At 38.9% G+C, this 18,653-nt stretch overlaps 1 pseudogene; it reads right to left on the bottom strand.

The window, feature by feature from the left end:
• Positions 1–8,296: 8,296 nt before the first annotated feature.
• On the bottom strand, positions 8,297–9,247 carry LOC147372104 (olfactory receptor 6C2-like; annotated as a pseudogene).
• Positions 9,248–18,653: the final 9,406 nt, after the last annotated feature.

An 18,653-nucleotide genomic window follows, 5' to 3' on the forward strand; every position in this document is an offset into this window, starting at 1 on the left:
AGCCCTTAAATCTATTTCTCACTTCCACTGTATAATCATAAAGGGATTTGATTTAGGACATATCTGAATGGTCTAGTGGTTTTCCCTACTTTCTTCAATTTAAGTCTGAATTTGGCAATAAGGAGTTCATGATCTGAGTCACAGTCAGCTCCTGGTCTTGTTTTTGCTGACTGTATAGAGCTCCATCTTTGGCTGCAAAGAATATAATCAATCTGATTTCGGTGTTGACGATCTGGTGATGTCCATGTATAGAGTCTTCTCTTGTGTTGTTGGAAGAAGGTGTTTGTTATGACCAGTGCATTTTCTTGGCAAAATTCTATTAGTCTTCGCCCTGCTTCATTCCGTATTCCAAGGCCAATTTTGCCTGTTACTCCAGGTGTTTCTTGACTTCCTACTTTTGCATTCCAGTCCCCTATAATGAAAAGGACATCTTTTTTGGGTGTTAGTTCTAAAAGGTCTTGTAGGTCTTCATAGAAGAGTTCAACTTCAGCTTCTTCAGCATTACTGGTTGGGGCATAGACTTGGATTACTGTGATATCGAATGGTTTGCCTTGGAAATGAACAGAGATCATTCTGTCGTTGTTGAGATTGCATCCAAGTACTGCATTTCAGACTCTTTTGTTGACCATGATGGCTACTCCATTTCTTCTGAGGGAGTCCTGCCTGCAGTAGTAGATATAATGGTCATCTGAGTTAAATTCACCCATTCCAGTCCATTTTAGTTCACTGATTCCTAGAATGTCGACAGTCACTCTTGCCATCTCTTGTTTGACCCCTTCCAATTTGCCTTGATTCATGGACCTGACATTCCAGGTTCCTATGTAATATTGCTCTTTACAGCATCAGACCTTGCTTTTATCACCAGTCACATCCATAGCTGGGTATTGCTATCCAAAGAATAGCAAGAAGAAATAAGAAAGCCTTCTTCAGCGCTCAATGCAAAGAAATAGAGGAAAACACAGAATGGGAAAGACTAGAGATCTCTTCAAGAAAGTTAGAGATACCAAGGGAATATTTCATGCAAAGATGGGCTCGATAAAGGACAGAAATGGTATGGACCTAGCAGAAGTAGAAGATATTAAGAAGAGATGGCAAGAATACACAGAAGAACTGTACAAAAAAGAGCTTCACGACTCAGATAATCACAATGGTGTGATCACTGACCTAGAGCCAGACATCCTGGAATGTGAAGTCAGGTGGGCCTTAGAAAGCATCACTACGAACAAAGCTAGTGGAGGTGATGGAATTCCAGTTGAGCTATTTCAAATCCTGAAAGATGATGCTGTGAAAGTGCTGCACTCAATATGCCAGCAAATCTGGAAAACTCAGCAGTGGCCACAGGACTGGAAAAGGTCAGTTTTCATTCCAATCCCAAAGAAAGGCAATGCCAAAGAATGCTCAAACTACCGCACAATTGCACTCATCTCACACGCTAGTAAAGTAATGCTCAAAATTCTCCAAGCCAGGCTTCAGCAATATGTGAACCGTGAACCTCCTGATGTTCAAGCTGGTTTTAGAAAAGGCAGAGAAACCAGAGATCAAATTGCCGACATTTGCTGGATCATCAAGAAGGCAAGAGAGTTCCAGAAAAACGTCTATTTCTGCTTTATTGACTATGCCAAAGCCTTTGACTGTGTGGATCACAATAAACTGTGGGAAATTCTGAAAGAGATAGGAATACCAGACCACCTGATCTGCCTCTTGAGATTTTGTATGCAGGTCAGGAAGCAACAGTTAGAACTGGACATGGAACAACAAACTGGTTCCAAATAGGAAAAGGAGTTCGTCAAGGCTGTATATTGTCACCCTGCTTATTTAACTTATATACAGAGTACATCATGAGAAACGCTGGACTGGAAGAAGCACAAGCTGGAATCAAGATTGCTGGGAGAAATATCAATAACCTCAGATATGCAGATGACACCACCCTTATGGCAGAAAGTGAAGAGGAACTAAAAAGTCTCTTGATGAAAGTGAAAGAGGAGAGTGAAAAAGTTGGCTTAAAGCTCAACATTCAGAAAATGAAGATCATGGCATCTGGTCCCATCACTTCTTGGGAAATAGATGGGAAATGGTGGAAACAGTGTCAGACTTTATTTTTTGGGGCTCCAAAATCACTGCAGATGGTGACTGCAGCCATGAAATTAAAAGATGCTTACTCCTTGGAAGGAAAGTTATGACCAACCTAGATAGCATATTCAAAAGCAGAGACATTACTTTACCAACAAAGGTTCGTCTAGTCAAGGCTATGGTTTTTCCTGTGGTCATGTATGAATGTGAGAGTTGTACTGTGAAGAAGGCTGAGTGCTGAAGAATTGGTGCTTTTGAACTGTGGTGTTGGAGAAGACACTTGAGAGTCCCTTCGACTGCAAGGAGATCCAACCAGTCCATTCTGAAGGAGATCAGCCCTGGGATTTCTTTGGAAGGAATGATGCTAAAGCTGAAACTCCAGTACTTTGGCCACCTCATGCGAAGAGTTGACTCATTGGAAAAGACTCTGATGCTGGGAGGGATTGGGGGCAGGAGGAGAAGGGGACGACAGAGGATGAGATGGCTGGATGGCTGGATGGCATCACTGACTCGATGGGCATGAGTCTGGGTGAACTCCGGAAGTTGGTGATGGACAGGGAGGCCTGGCGTGCTGCGATTCATGGGGTCGCAAAGAACTGGACACGACTGAGCGACTGATCTGATCTGATTTGATCTGAGACAATTAAAAAAGCTGTTCAAGAAAATGATGTAATTGTGTGGTGTCACTTGTATTTATTGAAGAAGGAAATGACAACCCACTCCAGTATTCCTGCCTGGAAAATTCCATAGACAGAGGAGCCTGGCCGGCTACAATCCATGGGGTTGCAAAAGAATTGGACATGACTGAGTGATGAAGCTAATTTCTTTAAAATGTTCAATGTCTTCCACCTTTGCATTTAAAATACAATTGATGTATAACATAGGGATCTGTACCCAGTGCTAGGTGACAACCTAGAAGGGTGGGATGGGGGTGGAGGGGAGGAAGATTCAAGAGGCAGGGGACATATGTATAGTTATGGCTGGTTAATGTTGTTGTACAGCAGAAATCAACTATCCTCCAATTAGAAATAAATTAAAAAAACACAACTGAGGAAGCTTTTCAGAAGAAATAAGACACTAATTCTAAGGAAAATATCAAACAGCACAGATGGTGGATTATTATCATGAAAAGAGGCACAGTGGAATGCTTCCACTTGCCAGGCAAGTAGATTCAAGATTTTTCTTGCTCTCATTATTTCCTTCAGTGTCTACCTTGCATGTCTAAAACTTTAATTTCTTTTTAAATTAGGTATGACAGTCTTTTCCTTCTCTACATGACCTCTAGTTGTCTGGCATTACTAGATTGAAATAATTTTGAACTTCACTTATAAAACTTTGAAAGTATAGTGAACCTTTTTAACACTGCCAATTCAACTGTTTTGCTTCCACTTCTGACAATTTTTAAACCTATAATTTCTGACTTCCAGGGGGACGTTTTACTTCCTTTTCTATAATATCTCTTTATTTCCTTTCTCCCTTCTTTCCTTTCTCCTTCCCTTCTTCTCTTTCCACTGTCTCCTTCCTCTTCCTCCTCTTTCATCTCTCTGATGGCTACTATTGGCAGACTTTATTTCATAATATCCTTGATTAGAAACTATTTTTCAGACTGTTTCCTAAGTCTGTGCTCTTCAATCACTCTGAGATAAAAGCCAGACATTTATGTCCAAACCTCACTTGTTCCTTGGATAGCTTGCTCAAATTTACCTTTAAATTAATCTTACATTCCACATGTCCTAAAGCTGAGTCCATTGGCACACTGATAAACAAATACTTCTCATACATTTATTTTTTCATCTGTGTTTCAAAACAAACTTGATTAAATATAACTTGTGAGTATTAAGCAGACAAATGTTTTCCTCTTGAATCCTTCATTTGATTTATGGCTCTATCAACCATGCAGTCTTCCATGCTGGAAAACTTTCTCATCTCTGTCAACTACATTGCTTGGATTGAGATCGTAATTGTGTCCGTTCTCTCTATCTTATGGACAATAATGAAACCTTTACTATTGTTTGCTTGAATGCTATTCTTGAGTAATTGCTTGTCACTCATCTTGTATGTAAAAGTTAATTTATTCACTGCTTTATTATATTCCTCATAAAGCAAAATTGATATATTACTTTCTTATAATTTCTCTTGGCTCAGTAATACTTAGTTAACTCTTAAATGTGCAATAAATATCTTCACTACTGGGCTCCTACCATTCACTCTAAATTAATATCCTCCTTCTGTTCCCGTTATACACCATTTTTGCCTCTCAAATGTCTCAAAAGTGAGAAATCAAATGTTTCAAAAGTGAGAAATCATGATATGAAGAGCAAAGTTGTCTCAAATCATTTTTTATGCATCTCATTTATTTCTTTGTAATAGCATTTATTTAGTTTCATTATAATTTATATGTTTTTATATCTCTCTATGATACAAGTATTACAAAAAAAAATCTATGAAATCCTTACTGAGATTGCATTATACCTATAGTAAACTTGTGAAAATTGGTATCTTTAAGATGTTTTGTTTTCTAGCCCATAAGTACGGTACAGCCATTTATTTGAATCTTTAAAATGTCTGCAAATAGAATGTTATCTTTTTCTCCAATAAATCTTTCATATATTCATTCACCACTATTTGACTTGTAAATGATGTCTTATTTTAGTTTCATCTTCTACTGGTTTGTTTTTGGCATATAGATAACACAACTGATTTTTGTATGTTGATGTTATACACAGTAACTTTAAATTGAAACTAAAGTATGGAATATAATACTAATTTATTGTTGATTTTTAAATATTTATTTCTATTAATTTTATTCTTGAATGTACACTGAGGTATTCTAGATCAGAGGCAGATTTCATATTTACCTCTCAGGTCAGTTCAGTTCAGTTCAGTTCAGTCACTCATTCTGTCCGACTCTTTGTGACCCCATGAACCACAGCATGCCAGGCCTCCCTGTTCATCACCAACTCCCAGAGTTTACTCAAACTCATGCCCATTGAGTCGATGATGCCATCCAACCATCTCATCCTCTGTTGTCCCCTTCTCTTCCTGCCTTCAATCTTTCCTAGCATCAACGTCTTTTCAAATGAGTCAGCTCTTCGCATTAGGTGGCCAAAGTATTGGAGTTTCAGCTTCAACATCAGTCCTTCCAATGAATATTCAGGACTGATTTCCTTTAGGATGGACTGGTTGGATCTCCTTGCAGTCCAAGAGACACTCAAGAGTCATCTCCAATACCACAGTTCAAAAGCATCAATTTTTCAGCTCTCAGCTTTCTTTATAGTCCAACTCTCACATCCATACATGACTATTGGAAAAATCATAGCCTTGACCAGACAGATCTTTGTTGGCAAAGTAATGTCTCTGCTTTTGAATATGCTGTCTAGGTTGGTCATAACTTTCCTTTCAAGGAGTAAGCGTCTTTTAATTTCATGGCTGCAATCACCATCTCCAGTGATTTTGGAGCCCAGAAAAATAAAGTCAGCCACTGTTTCCACTGTTTCTCCATCTATTTGCCATGAAGTGATGGGACCAGATGCCATGATATTAGTTTTCTGAATCTTGAGCTTTAAGCCAACTTTTTCACTCTCCTCTTTCACTTTCATCAAGAGGCTCTTTAGTTCTTCTTCACTTTCTGCCATAAGGGTGGTGTCATCTGCATATCTGAGGTTATTGATACTTCTCCCAGGAATCTTGGTTCCAGTTTGTGCTTCATCCAGCCCAGCGTTTCTCATGATGTGTTATGCCTATAAATTAAATAAGCAGGGTGACATCATACAGCCTTGATGTACTCCTTTTCCTATTTGGAACCAGTCTGTTGTTCCATGTCCAGTTCTAACTGTTGCTTCTGACCTGCTTATTTACCTCTCAGTAAATAAATATGGGGCTTTCCTAGTGTTTCAGACAGTAAAGAATCCCCCTGCAATGCAGAAGACTCCAGTTTGATCCCTGGGTTGGGGAGATGCCCTGGAGAAGGAAATGGCAACTCCCTCCAGTATTCTTGCCTGGGAAATCTCATGGACAGAGGAGACTGGCAGGCTACAGTCCCTGGGGTCGCAAAGAGTTGGGACATGCCTGAATGACTAACATTTTCAACATTTGGTGAGTAGCTATGTAATCCTCTGATCTTAAGAAAGTGCATCTGATTCAACCTTTATTAGTAAACCTTTATTAGCCCACAGGACAGAGGAACCTGGTGGGCTACAGTCCTTGGGGTCTCAAAGAGTTAGACGTGACTGAGCGACTAACACAAATAAATAATAAGCATATTAGATCTCCTCACCCTAAGTCTAATCACTGCGGTGACATGATGACAGCCAAGTCAGATATCCTGTGTGAGCAATTCTAAATCCACAGGCAATGCATGCATGCTAAGTCGCTTCAGTCGTGTCTGACTCTGTGCGACCCCATGGACTGTAGCCTGCCAGGCTCCTCTGTCCATGGGATTTTCCAGGCAAGAATACTGGAGTGGGTTGCCATGCCCTCCTGCTGGGGAATCTTCCCAACCCAGGGATCAAACTTGCTTCTCCTATATCTCTGGCATTGGCAGGTGGGTTCTTTACCACTAGTGCCACCTGGGAAACCCATAGGCAATAGATGAGGAGAAATAATTCTCCACTTATAAAGGAAAAGGAGGCAGTTGTCTGCTCCCTTCCAGAAAGGGTCTTCTCTTTAGCCATTTGATAGGTAAATAAAATGTCTCCAGGAGTCAGATAGATCCATGCAGGTCTTAGCTTTTACAATTTAGAGATGGCAGCCAAGTTCCTGAGTTTCCTTCTTCCTTGATGTGTAAAATAATTAGGGAAACAATCCTAGTCTTCCTGGAACCTTGGTGTTTAACCTAAAGACAGTCTTTGGCTGTAACCATTTGACTTGCTAGGGGAGATAGAAATTTATTATTATCTTTTTGGATCAGAGCAATTAACTAGCCAAATTAGGTAGACCTAATTCTTAAGGCAGGAGAAGAGTTGGGAACTGGCATTCCCAACTGCCAATTAGCATTCCCAAGTGCCAACCAAAAGAATTAACATTTTACAGGAACCATAAGAAATCCAGGGAAAATTCATACTTCCACATTTACCTGAATACTCTTTTAGACTCATATATCTGCCTTTCATTCTCTAATGTTTCTTGATGAATGGAACCTTCCTTACTGTAAAATATTTCAGTTTACCATACTTTAAAAAAGTTATTTTTTTAGGCTTTTAAAACAATGGTTAATGCTTTCTGTTTTTAGTTTAAAAAATATCCTTAGCCACATGGAACTCTGTTCAATATTCTGTAATAACCTAAATGGGAAAAGAATTAGAAAAGATTAGAAAAAAATAGTTACATGTGTATGTATAACTGGTGGCGAGGGAAATGGCAACCCGCTCCATTAGAGTCGGACATGACTAAGCAGCTAAAACAACAACCACAGCATATGTATAACTGAACCACTTTTCTGTACACCTGAAACTAGCACAAGATTGTTAATCAACTATACTCCCATATAAAAAAAATTCTTTACCCCTAGATCATGGAAATATTCTTCTAGTTTTCATCTAGAATATTTATTATTTTTCTTTTCACATTTTTAAGATTAGAGTCTGATCATCTATTAAGAAAAAAGCCTTAAGGTGTAGTTAATTACCATAATATGTTGTCTTAGAGATACAGTCATCAATATCAAAGTGGCAAACAAGCACATTCTTGACAGAAAGTGTATCCTAGAAGGAAATAAATCTGTGCATATGACTTCACAAATACTTTTCCCTTTTGAAGACAGCTTTATTGAGGTATAATTGATATTCACATATTTAACATATGTGCAAAGTACATATTTTCACAGAAATTCACATTATTTAATGTATACAGTGAGTTCAGACATATTCATACACCAGTGAAACCACTGTCACTGCTGCTCCTGGGAGATCTGGGACTCAGCTTAGGACATATCAGTCAGTAAAAGAGGAGTAGCTGAGCACCAATATAATAGTACATTGATATTGCTTACATTTCTTGGTTCTGTAAGTAACAGACATATTTTTATAAATATTTACAGAGAATTTCCCCCATGTATTCCTGGAGATAGGCTGAGCTAAAAGGATTATCAATACATGTATTAATGGTAGGTACTAAGTGTAACAGAATGAGATTGTGGTGTATAAAACCATGGCTAACATACCATTAGAGAAAAATAAATGAATACCAAGGAATACTTTTACAATTTTTTTTTTTTTGTACTCAGTAATCATTTTAGTCCTTTGAAATATGATGCAACCCTTTTGATCATGTCTTTGAAAGCTTGTACCACTTGTTTGTTCCTCAGAGTATAAATGAAAGGATTCATTACTGGTGCAACAGAGGTGGTAAGAACTGACACCACTTTATTAATAGCTACCCCTTCTTTTGCATGTGGTTTAATATAGATGAAGATGCAGGTTCCATAAGTGATAGAAACCACAATTATATGGGAAGAACATGTAGAAAAAGCCCTTTTCCTTTGCTGTGCAGAAGGGAATCTGAGAATGGTCCTGATGATTTATGTATAGGACATGATTACACACACCAAGGTGAACAGGAGCGTCAATGCAGCCAGGACCAAGACGAATCGCTCTAGGAACTCTGTGTCTGAGCAAGTAATCTTCAGGATGGGAGCAGCATCACAGCCAAAGTGATCTATGACATTAGAGTCACAAAACTCAAGCTCAAAGCCCATGCCAAATGGTGGCAGGACGATGATTAGAGCAATCATGTAACAGCCAATGAGGAACTTAATGCAGACCATGTTTTTCATGATGGTCGTGTAATGCAGGGGTTTGCAGATGGCCACATAGCGGTCATAGGACATGGCCGTCAGAATAAAAAACTCAGTCACAGCCAGGATAACAACAAAAAATAATTGAGTGGCACATGCATTGTAGGTAACAGTGTTGTCCCCAGATGCCATTGTGTAGAGGAATCTGGGAATGCAGACGGTTGTGAATGACACTTCCAAGATGGAGAAATTCCGGAGGAAAAAATACATGGGTGTTTTGAGGTGAGGATCTACCAGAGTGAGAGTGATGATGATCAGGTTCCCAGCAACACTCAAAAGGTAGGTTAGAAGCAAAAAGATGAACAGCAGAATCTTTAGATTCGGGTCATCGGTTAGTCCCACAAGGATGAACGTTGTTATTGCTGTGTAATTTTTCATCCCTGATTCCTGACAGTGGTTGTGTCTGTGTGTTAAAAAAAAAAGAGAGAAATTAGATCAGAGAACTAGACTGTTACATGAGTTAGCAGAGGGGTGACATGAAATTCCTCGCTAATGTTAACTTAGCTACATAAGCCAAGGTTTTATTTTATTTACCTGTGAATCAAGAATGCTATTTTATTTACGTGTTAATAAAGAATACTAATGGAGCAGCGGTTAATTAGTCATTATTGCTACTGCAGTCTCACTGCTGAGCATTGTACTGGGTACTAGTCAGAAGGCTCTACTTAAAGATTCTTATTACTATATCAGTGTAGTATTAATTCAATAGTAAAGGAATTATTTGGTTAACAACCTAATGGAAAGGAAGCTAGGCTTTATTATCAGTGTTAATGAACAGAAAAACACTGTCATAAAAATACACATGGTTTGTAATTTCCTGACAATAAAACCTCAAGCTGTGCTGTCATCTTGGTTCTATGTAGGATACAGGGGTGACTACAGTTAAGGTTGTGAAATTAAATTTTTTCTCCTCTCTGCCTCTGCTTCCTTGCTTGTGATGATAATCCACATTCTCCTCTAAGGTGCCTCACATCTCTCTGCTCTCTTCCCTTTTAAACCACACAGAAGTACGCTCATAAGTCTATTCGAAAGATAGAATCAGAGTAATTTTCAAAACCTCACATAAGATCCATTTCTCTGTTTACAATCACTCACTGGAGTTCTAGAACCCTTGGAATAAAAGTCAGACTCCTTACTCTGGTTTATAAGATATTTCATGATCTCATTGCTGTGAAATGCTCCTAATTTGTGTCTAGCTTAGCTGTTTGGGTCTTCTGTTCCTTGAAGATGCCAACTTCTTTTCCATTCCTGACCTTTTGTAGTTTTCTCTCTTCTAGAAATGCTCTGCTTACATTCTCGTGTGACTGGATCTTATTTTTCAGGTGCCAGCTTAAACATAATCCCCTCAAAGATGCATCTCTCAGGATCCTATCTGTATTGTTTGTACCTCCAGTGTTGTGAGCACACTCTCTGTTTATTTGTTTTATTATCCATTTACATTTTACTTTCATTCTCTACTTGATAGCAAGTTCTGTGAGAACACAGATGGATTTATTTTGTAAACCACTGTAAACCCAGGGCTAGATTTTTTTCCTGGCACATAGCAGATAGGCAATACAAGTTTACTGAGTGAATGAGGCCGGGCATTTTGTCCTCAATAATTGATTGACTAGTTTCATTTAAAGTGTAACTGAAAAGTTACATCATTTATTTATATTTTAGGTTTTAATCTTCACTTAAGGATCTCAGTGTATTGAGGCAATTCTAGAAATCAGAAAGATAAATGATCAATTTTAGTCATCATCTCCCATGGTTACACTAAACTACATTATCTGTACCTAAGATCTAATAAGAATTAATCTTTTAAAGCTACTTGGGGTTAACAGTGGTGTCTTGAAGGAAGGATTGCAGAAAGAAGGAGGTGGCCTGGTGGCAAGGTTTTCACTTTGTTCATCTCTTTTCCTCATTTTCTCAGAAGGAACTTGGCTGAGAATTGTCACCCAGTCGTAGGTCTCCTCTGAGAGAGCCCATCTGGGTTAATTATAAGACGTAGGGATGGGACTACCCTGGTGGTCCAGTAGGAGGAAATGGGACTTCCCTGGTGGCCAAGATATGGGGATATGGGGATATGAGTTTGAACCCAGGTTCAGGAACTAAGATCCCACACCCTGCAGGGCAACTGAGCCCATGCACCACAACTACTGAGCCTGTACTCTAGAGCCCGCAAGGCACAATTGCTGAAGCCCATAGGCTCTACAGCCCATGCTCCACAACCAAGAGAAGCCACCACAATGAGAAACCCACACACCACAACTAGAGAATAACCTCCGCTCGGTGCAACTAGAGAAAGCCCACCCACAGCAATGAAGACCCAGAGAAACTTAAAAAAAAAAGAGGTAGGGGTTAAGAGTGGAAGTTCTGGAATAAAATAGATACCAGGGCTTGATACTTGGGTTCACACATGGTCATGAAACTTTGGAAAGTTCAGTAATGGGCTCTGTTTCCTGGTCTGTGACATGCAAATAACAATTGTGTTTTTCAAGGGTTAGTATAAAGATTAAATACATGAATTCTTCCAGGCTCTTAGCATCCTGCCTGGCACAGAACAGGTATCAAATGCATTCTATTCTCTCTATTTCTTCTTCCAGGACCTACTGCCTCTCCCTGTGTTCACATACTGTCTCATACTTTTCCCCACCTTATCCCTAGATTTACCTCTCACCTCTTACTGTATTCTGTATACATATTTTAAGTTTGCTGTTATCTTTGAGATTAAATACAAAATTATAAGGTCCTCTTAAGTTCCATGAATGTAATATTCACTGATAAGTCTGTTTACGTGGAAGTATTTCAACTATATACAATGTAACATGTGACTTATTCTCTCTGAATCTCGAACATTCATGATCTATACTGTTAATACTTTCTAATGTGATTTCCTGCCCAAGTCTCTTAATTCAAGCATTGTTCCTTGGGATATTCACTTCCTTTAAGTAACTGCAGCTTTTCTATTCTCTCCTTGTCCTAGGGTCCTCTTGTTTCATTTCATTGTACTTGAGAATGCCCCAGAAATTCCCCCACCTCATTTATAAGAAATCTCTTTTATGACCTCTACATGTTGCCTTATCTCTTTCTCTTTGAACTATTGCAAAGGAACAAGAGAGAAAAACAAACAAACAAACAAACAAACAAACAAAACAAAACCTTAATGAAATGGATGCCAGGTTAAAGTAAATGAAATGGTCAAGGACTTAAGAGAGCTACATAAATTGAGATACAAATCACCTTAATAATTATTTTAGCCAACCCTCTCATTTTAAAAATAGAAATCAGAGGGTCAGCAGTCACCAGGCTCACTAGGAGCAAAGTCTAAGGAAGAATCTCAGTTTTCTAAATCTTATTTCTATGCTTTTTTTGCACTGTGCCAAAATTATGAGAGAATTTCAGGTTTTTTTTTGGTTTCCCTGATTTCCACTCACCCCTTAGGAAGTTTGCCACTTCTAATGTGTGTGTGTTTTAATCTTCAAAGGGTACTCAGTCCATTCTAGCTGATTCCTCAGTCTCTATATTACTTCAGGGAACACTTACCGTCAGTGCTGTAGGAGGAAATAAATTCACCTAGGGTTTTATAAACTGGTAACCATATTTATGTCACTCACTTCAGGCATATTTATGTTTTTAATTGAAGAATAAACTTGTCATGAGGAAATTCCTGGGATAAGAATTGGCTTTTAATGGAGATACCAGTGTAGAGAATTCCCTTTTCATTTTATTCAATTTAATTCACAAATTTCTTCAAGGAAGGTAATATTTATAAGGCAGGTACTAAATGTCAATAATTATGTTAAAAATTTAGAGTACATCATTTAATTTTCAAAGCAGCTCTCCAAGGCTGGTTGTAACTTAATCCTCATTTTACAATTGAGGAAATCATGGTCCAAAAATATTTAGAATTGTGCCCAAGGTCAATGACTTAGGATGCGGTAAAGCAGGAATATTAACCATCTGTCTATATGACCCAGCTCATAACCACTATAAAACACTGCCTTCTCAACTCTTTATTTGACTGATTTATTTCTCCTCTTCATCTTTTGAGAGACAGAAAACGACCAACATCTTCTCTGTGGTGCTGTCAAGTAACTTTCAGGGAATGAAATAAATCAATGCCCAGGGTGTATTTATTTCTGAGTTAAGGGTTATAGTAGAATGATAGTTGGTCTTCAACAGTAATAATTCATTACATTTGTAGGGTTTCCCTGGTGGCTTGGACAGTAAAAGAATCTGCTTGCCATGCAGGAGATGCTGGTTTGATTCCTAGGTCAGGAAGATCCCTGGGTCAAGAAGATAACCTGGAAAAGGAAATGGCAACCCACTCCAGTATTCTTGCCTTGGAAATCCCATGGACAGAGGAGCCTGGTGGGCTACACTGTCCATGGGGTCGCAAAGAGTCAGACAGAGTGAGCAACTAATGCACACATTTGTAGCAAACAGAATGTTTCCCATTTGCAGTCACTGTCTCTAGGGCCTCTGGTTTCTCTCATCACTGGGATGGAACAAGATCTTTCCAGGAGAGCTCAAGTAGTTTAGAACATGAATATTTTCTCTTGGATGTTCCCACCTATTTCCCATAATGATCTTCAGGCAAGTTTCCCCTGAGACTAGGGATATGTGGCTTTTCCCTTCCCACTGGGGGTGCAGCGTCCATTTCCAATATGTACTCAGATCTCACTTCAGAGTCCACTGTCTTGCATTGCTGGACAGGGGTCTGATTTGGGTGTGTAATAAATGGTTGGCCAGTTAACTGCTTATTTCTCAGGTACTATGGAACCACTCAGGGAGTGACCACACCCGACCAGATGTGAAAGTTGAGTAGCATTCCTGTTATCCTTCCTGTCTTCTGATCTAGATTCCCAGTGACCACATATGGTGTCCACCAAGCTCTCCTCAACCAGGGATAAGCCCTGTGAACTCCTAATATTCTAACTTCTCTCCTTGCAAATATCAGTTATTACCTCAGTCTCACCTGAAACATATTGGGTAAACTCATGCAGAATAACATACAAAAGTTCATTGATGTATTGTGGCATCTTATTAATAGCCCCTGTGCAGATGGTGATTGCAGCCATGATATTAAAAGATGCTTGGTTACTCCTTGGAAGGAAAGTTATGACCAATCTAGATAGGATATTAAAAAGCAGAGACATTACTTTTCCAACAAAGGTCTGTCTAGTCAAGGCCATGGTTTTTCCAGTGGTCATGTATGGATGTGAGAGTTGGGCTGTGAAGAAAGCTGAGCAGTGAAGAATTGATGCTTTTGAACTGTGGTGTTGGAGAAGACTCTTCCGAGTCTCTTGGACTGCAAGGATATCCAACCAGTCCATCCTAAAGGAGAACAGCCCTGGGTGTTCATTGAAAGGACTGATGCTGAGGCTGAAACTCCAATACTTTGGCCACCTCATGCAACGAGTTGACTCATTGGAAAAAGACTCTGATGCTGGGAGGGATTGCGGGCAGGAGGAGAAGGGGACGACAGAGAATGAGATGGCTGGATGGCATCACTGACTCGATGCACATGAGTTTGGGTCAACTCCAGGAGCTGGTGATGGACAGGGAGGCCTGGCATGCTGTGATTCATGGGGTTGCAAAGAGTCAGACACGACTGAGCGACTGAACTAGACTGAACTGAACTGAACTGGAGGAGGAAATTACAACCTATTCCAGAATTCTTTTCTGGAGAATTCCTTGGACAGAGGAGCTTGGCAGGCTACAGTCCAGGGGGTGACAAAGAGTCAGATACGACTGAATGACTAACACACACTTATTAATAGCACAATATTTTACCCTCTCAAGTATATTTTGTGGTACTTCTCATTAAATACAAGGAATTATCTCTAATGGTAGATATTCAAGCTTTTGAGCAAAATAGAAACATTAGGGAGACATTTTTGCTGTCTCACACATGGGAGACTCTATTCTTCCCCTAAAAACTTACTGTCCTAGTGTTCAAATTTTTCCAGAGGACCCCTTTCTAAAGTCTTATTAGAATTCAGATGCCACTTGTCAGAGAATAGAATAACATTGGATATAACTATTGATTTCTATTGTGAAACACTGTTCTTAATTCTTCTGGACCTGGGTTTTGAAACACCTAGGTCAAAGCTTTCTGTCTTGTAACTTTGAACCAAGTAAATCATACTCACCTTTCAGATAGCTGCTCATGGCTTCTGTGCAATTTAACCACAAAGATCCTTAGGGTGACTCAGAGCTGAGAGGACTTTGTTAGCTGATGGTGTGTCCTACAATATGTTTCACGCACTCACACACTTGCACTCACTGGCAAGTGTGTGAGTGAGCAGAGATCTCTTAGGGTCCCATTGCCCACAGTTTCCCAGGGATTTTTCTCAGATGTCCTTTTATCTTCTATAGTCTTATAAGGATACCAAATGAAGGACATTTTCTGACTTAATTCTAGGAAAAATGCTCATATGTTCTGTATAGTTAAAAGAATTAAAGACTCTTGTTGTTGGTGAGAAGCTCTTTTTGGTTTAGGCAAACTGATATCTTGACCTCTGCACAGAAAGACAGCACTCTCTGCAAATTACATATTAACAAGAATGGTATAAGTTATATCTGGTCCTCAACAGGTTAGCAGGGATCATGTGAAACAATACAATGCCTTGGGATCATAGGTTAAAAAGTCACTAATTACCCTATAGTGTAATTAACTTTGGGTGGAAAAAATACTGTTCTCAATTGGGACTGTGTCCTTGGAGAAAGGAAGATGCAACAATAGAATCAGAAATAGGTCAGGTGCAAAACAGTAAGTGTTTGTTGTTGATGAATCATAAGTGTGGTTTCTTTTCACCATTCTTTTCATTGTTTAAGGAATTCTGCTGAGTTCAGGGAAGAAGCTCTCAGGAATGCATAGTTTCCGCTCTTGGTGAAACCACACCTTCTTCTATTGTGGGAGAATTAGCTCTTCCCTTGATTTTGGGCACCCATTCATCTCATGTGTGTTTTGCCCAATTACATGACTCGATAATATAAGTACTTAGGAGATTGCACACTCATAATTTAAAGTAAAACAATATACCTCACTATCAGATGGTTTTAATTTTTTGTAAGTAATATGGGTAGGAAAGAGCAAAACTAACAATTTCAGGTCTACTTGGACACTCCACAATTCACTTCCATTCATAACTCACTAAGAATTATCAAGAATGAATTTTGAATTTTATCAATTTAAAAAATATCTAGTAAATTAGACCCAATGGACATGAATTTGAACAAGCTCTGGGAGATGGTGAAGGACAGGGGAGCCTGTCATCCTGCCGTCCATGGGGTCAAAAATAGTTGGACATGACTTAGAAACTGAACAACAACAAAATTCAGTCAGTTCAGTCTCTCAGCTGTGTCTGACTCTTTGGATCCCCATGGACTGCAGCACACCAGGCTTCCCTATCTATCACCAACGCCCAGAGCCTGCTCAAACTCATGTCCATTGAGTTGGTTATGCCATCCAACCATCTCATCCTCTGTCATCCCCTTCTCCTTCTGCCTTCAATCTTGTCCAGCATCAGGGTCTTTTCCAGTGAGTCAGTTCTTTGCATCAGGTGGCCCACGTATTGGAGCTTTAGCTCCAGCCTCAGTCCTTCCAATGAATATTCAGGATTGATTTCCTTTAGGGTTGACTGGTTGGATCTCTTTGCAGTCCAAGGGACTCTCAAGAATCTTCTCCAACATCATAGTTCAAAAGCACCTGTTCTTTGGTGCTCAGCCTTCTTTATGGTCCAACTCTCATATCCATACATGACAACTGGAAAAACCAAAACTATTGATTAATTTCCTTAAATTTTATAGTACCATTTAGGCTTTTTATTTTTTCAGGTCATTTTAAAAAGAAGTAGTTCATTTTACTAAGATTTACATTTACTGATATCATATTTTTTTTTTACATAAACAGGCAATTATATTTATGTATTTGTATATAAAGTGGGGAAAAAAAGAAAAATGATGTTTGAATCTCTAATTATATATTCTTCATACATACCATTTCTTTTTTTGTTATAGTATTCTGCCTCTGGGTGTGGAATTGGATATTAGAAAATTATGCATACATTATTAACGATCTTTACTATTTCTCTTTTTAGCATATGTAGTCTGAAACTGTCTTAAAATTTCTTTTTTTTTTAAATTTAATTTAATTTTATATTTTAACTTTACAATATTGTATTGGTTTTGCCATATATCAACATGAATCCACCACAGGTATACATGTGTTCCCCATCCTGAACCTTCCTCCCACCTCCCTCCCCATACCATCCCTCTGGGTCGTCCCATTGCTCCAGCCCCAAGCATCCAGTATCATGCATCAAACCTGGACTGGTGACTCATTTCATATATGATATTATACATGTTTCAATGCCATTCTCCCAAATCATCCCACCCTCTCCCTCTCCCACAGAGTCCAAAAGACTCTTCTATACATCTGTGTCTCTTTTGCCGTCTCATATACAGGATTATTGTTACCATCTTTCTAAATTCCATAAATATATGCCTTAGTATACTGTATTGGTGTTTTTCTTTCTGGCTTCCTTCACTCTGTATAATAGGCTCCAGTTTCATCCACCTCATTAGAACTGACTCAAATGCATTCTTTTTAATGGTTGAGTAATACTCCATTGTGTATATGTACCACAGCTTTCTTATCCATTCCTCTGCTGATGGGCATCTAGGTTGCTTCCATGTCCTGGCTATTATAAACAGTGCTGCGATGAACATTGGGGTACACGTGTCTCTTTCAATTCTGGTTTCCTTGGTGTGTATGCCCAGCAGTGGGATTGCTGGATCATAAGGCAGTTCTATTCCCAGTTTTTAAAGGAATCTCCACACTGTTCTCCATAGTGGCTGTACTAGTTTGCATTCCCACCAACAGTGTAAGAGGGTTTCCTTTTATCCACATCTTCTCTAGCATTTATTGCTTGTAGACTTTTGGATAACAGCCATTCTGACTGGCATGAAATGGTACCTCATAATGGTTTTGATTTGCATTTCTCTGATAATGAGTGATGTTGAGCATCTTTTCATGTGTTTGTTAGCCATCTGTATGTCTTCTTTGGAGAAATGTCTATTTCGTTCTTTGGCCCATGTTTTGATTGGGTCATTTACTTTTCTGGAATTGAGCTGTAGGAGTTGCTTGTATATTTTTGAGATTAGTTGTTTGTCAGTTGCTTCATTTGCTATTATTTTCTCCCATTCTGAAGGCTGTCTTTTCACCTTGCTTATAGTTTCCTTTGTTGTGCAGAAGCTTTTAAGTTTAATTAGGTCCCATTTGTTTATTTTTGCTTTTATTACCAATATACTGAGAGGTGGGTCATAGAGGATCCTGCTGTGATGTATGTCGGAGAGTGTTTTGCCTATGTTCTCCTCTAGGAGTTTTATAGTTTGTGGTCTTACGTTTAGATCTTTAATCCATTTTGAGTTTATTTTTGCGTATGGTGTTAGAAAGTGTTCTAGTTTCATTCTTTTACAAGTGGTTGACCAGTTTTCCCAGCACCACTTGATAAAGAGATTGTCTTTAATCCATTGTATATTCTTGCCTCCTTTGTCAAAGATAAGGTGTCCATAGGTGCGTGGATTTATCTCTGCGCTTTCTATTTTGCTCCATTGATCTATATTTCTGTCTTTGTGCCAGTACCATACTGTCTTTATGACTGTGGCTTTGTAGTAGAGCCTGAAGTCAGGTAGGTTGATTCCTCCAGTTCCATTCTTCTTTCTCAAGATTGCTTTGGCTATTCGAGGTTTTTTATATTTCCATACAAACTGTGAAATTATTTGTTCTAGCTCTGTG

This window comes from Bos grunniens, chromosome 5 (genome assembly GCF_055505025.1).
Source record: "Bos grunniens cultivar Pamir isolate PY7600 chromosome 5, Bosgru_T2T1.0, whole genome shotgun sequence".
Classification (NCBI taxonomy): Eukaryota; Metazoa; Chordata; class Mammalia; order Artiodactyla; family Bovidae; genus Bos; species Bos grunniens.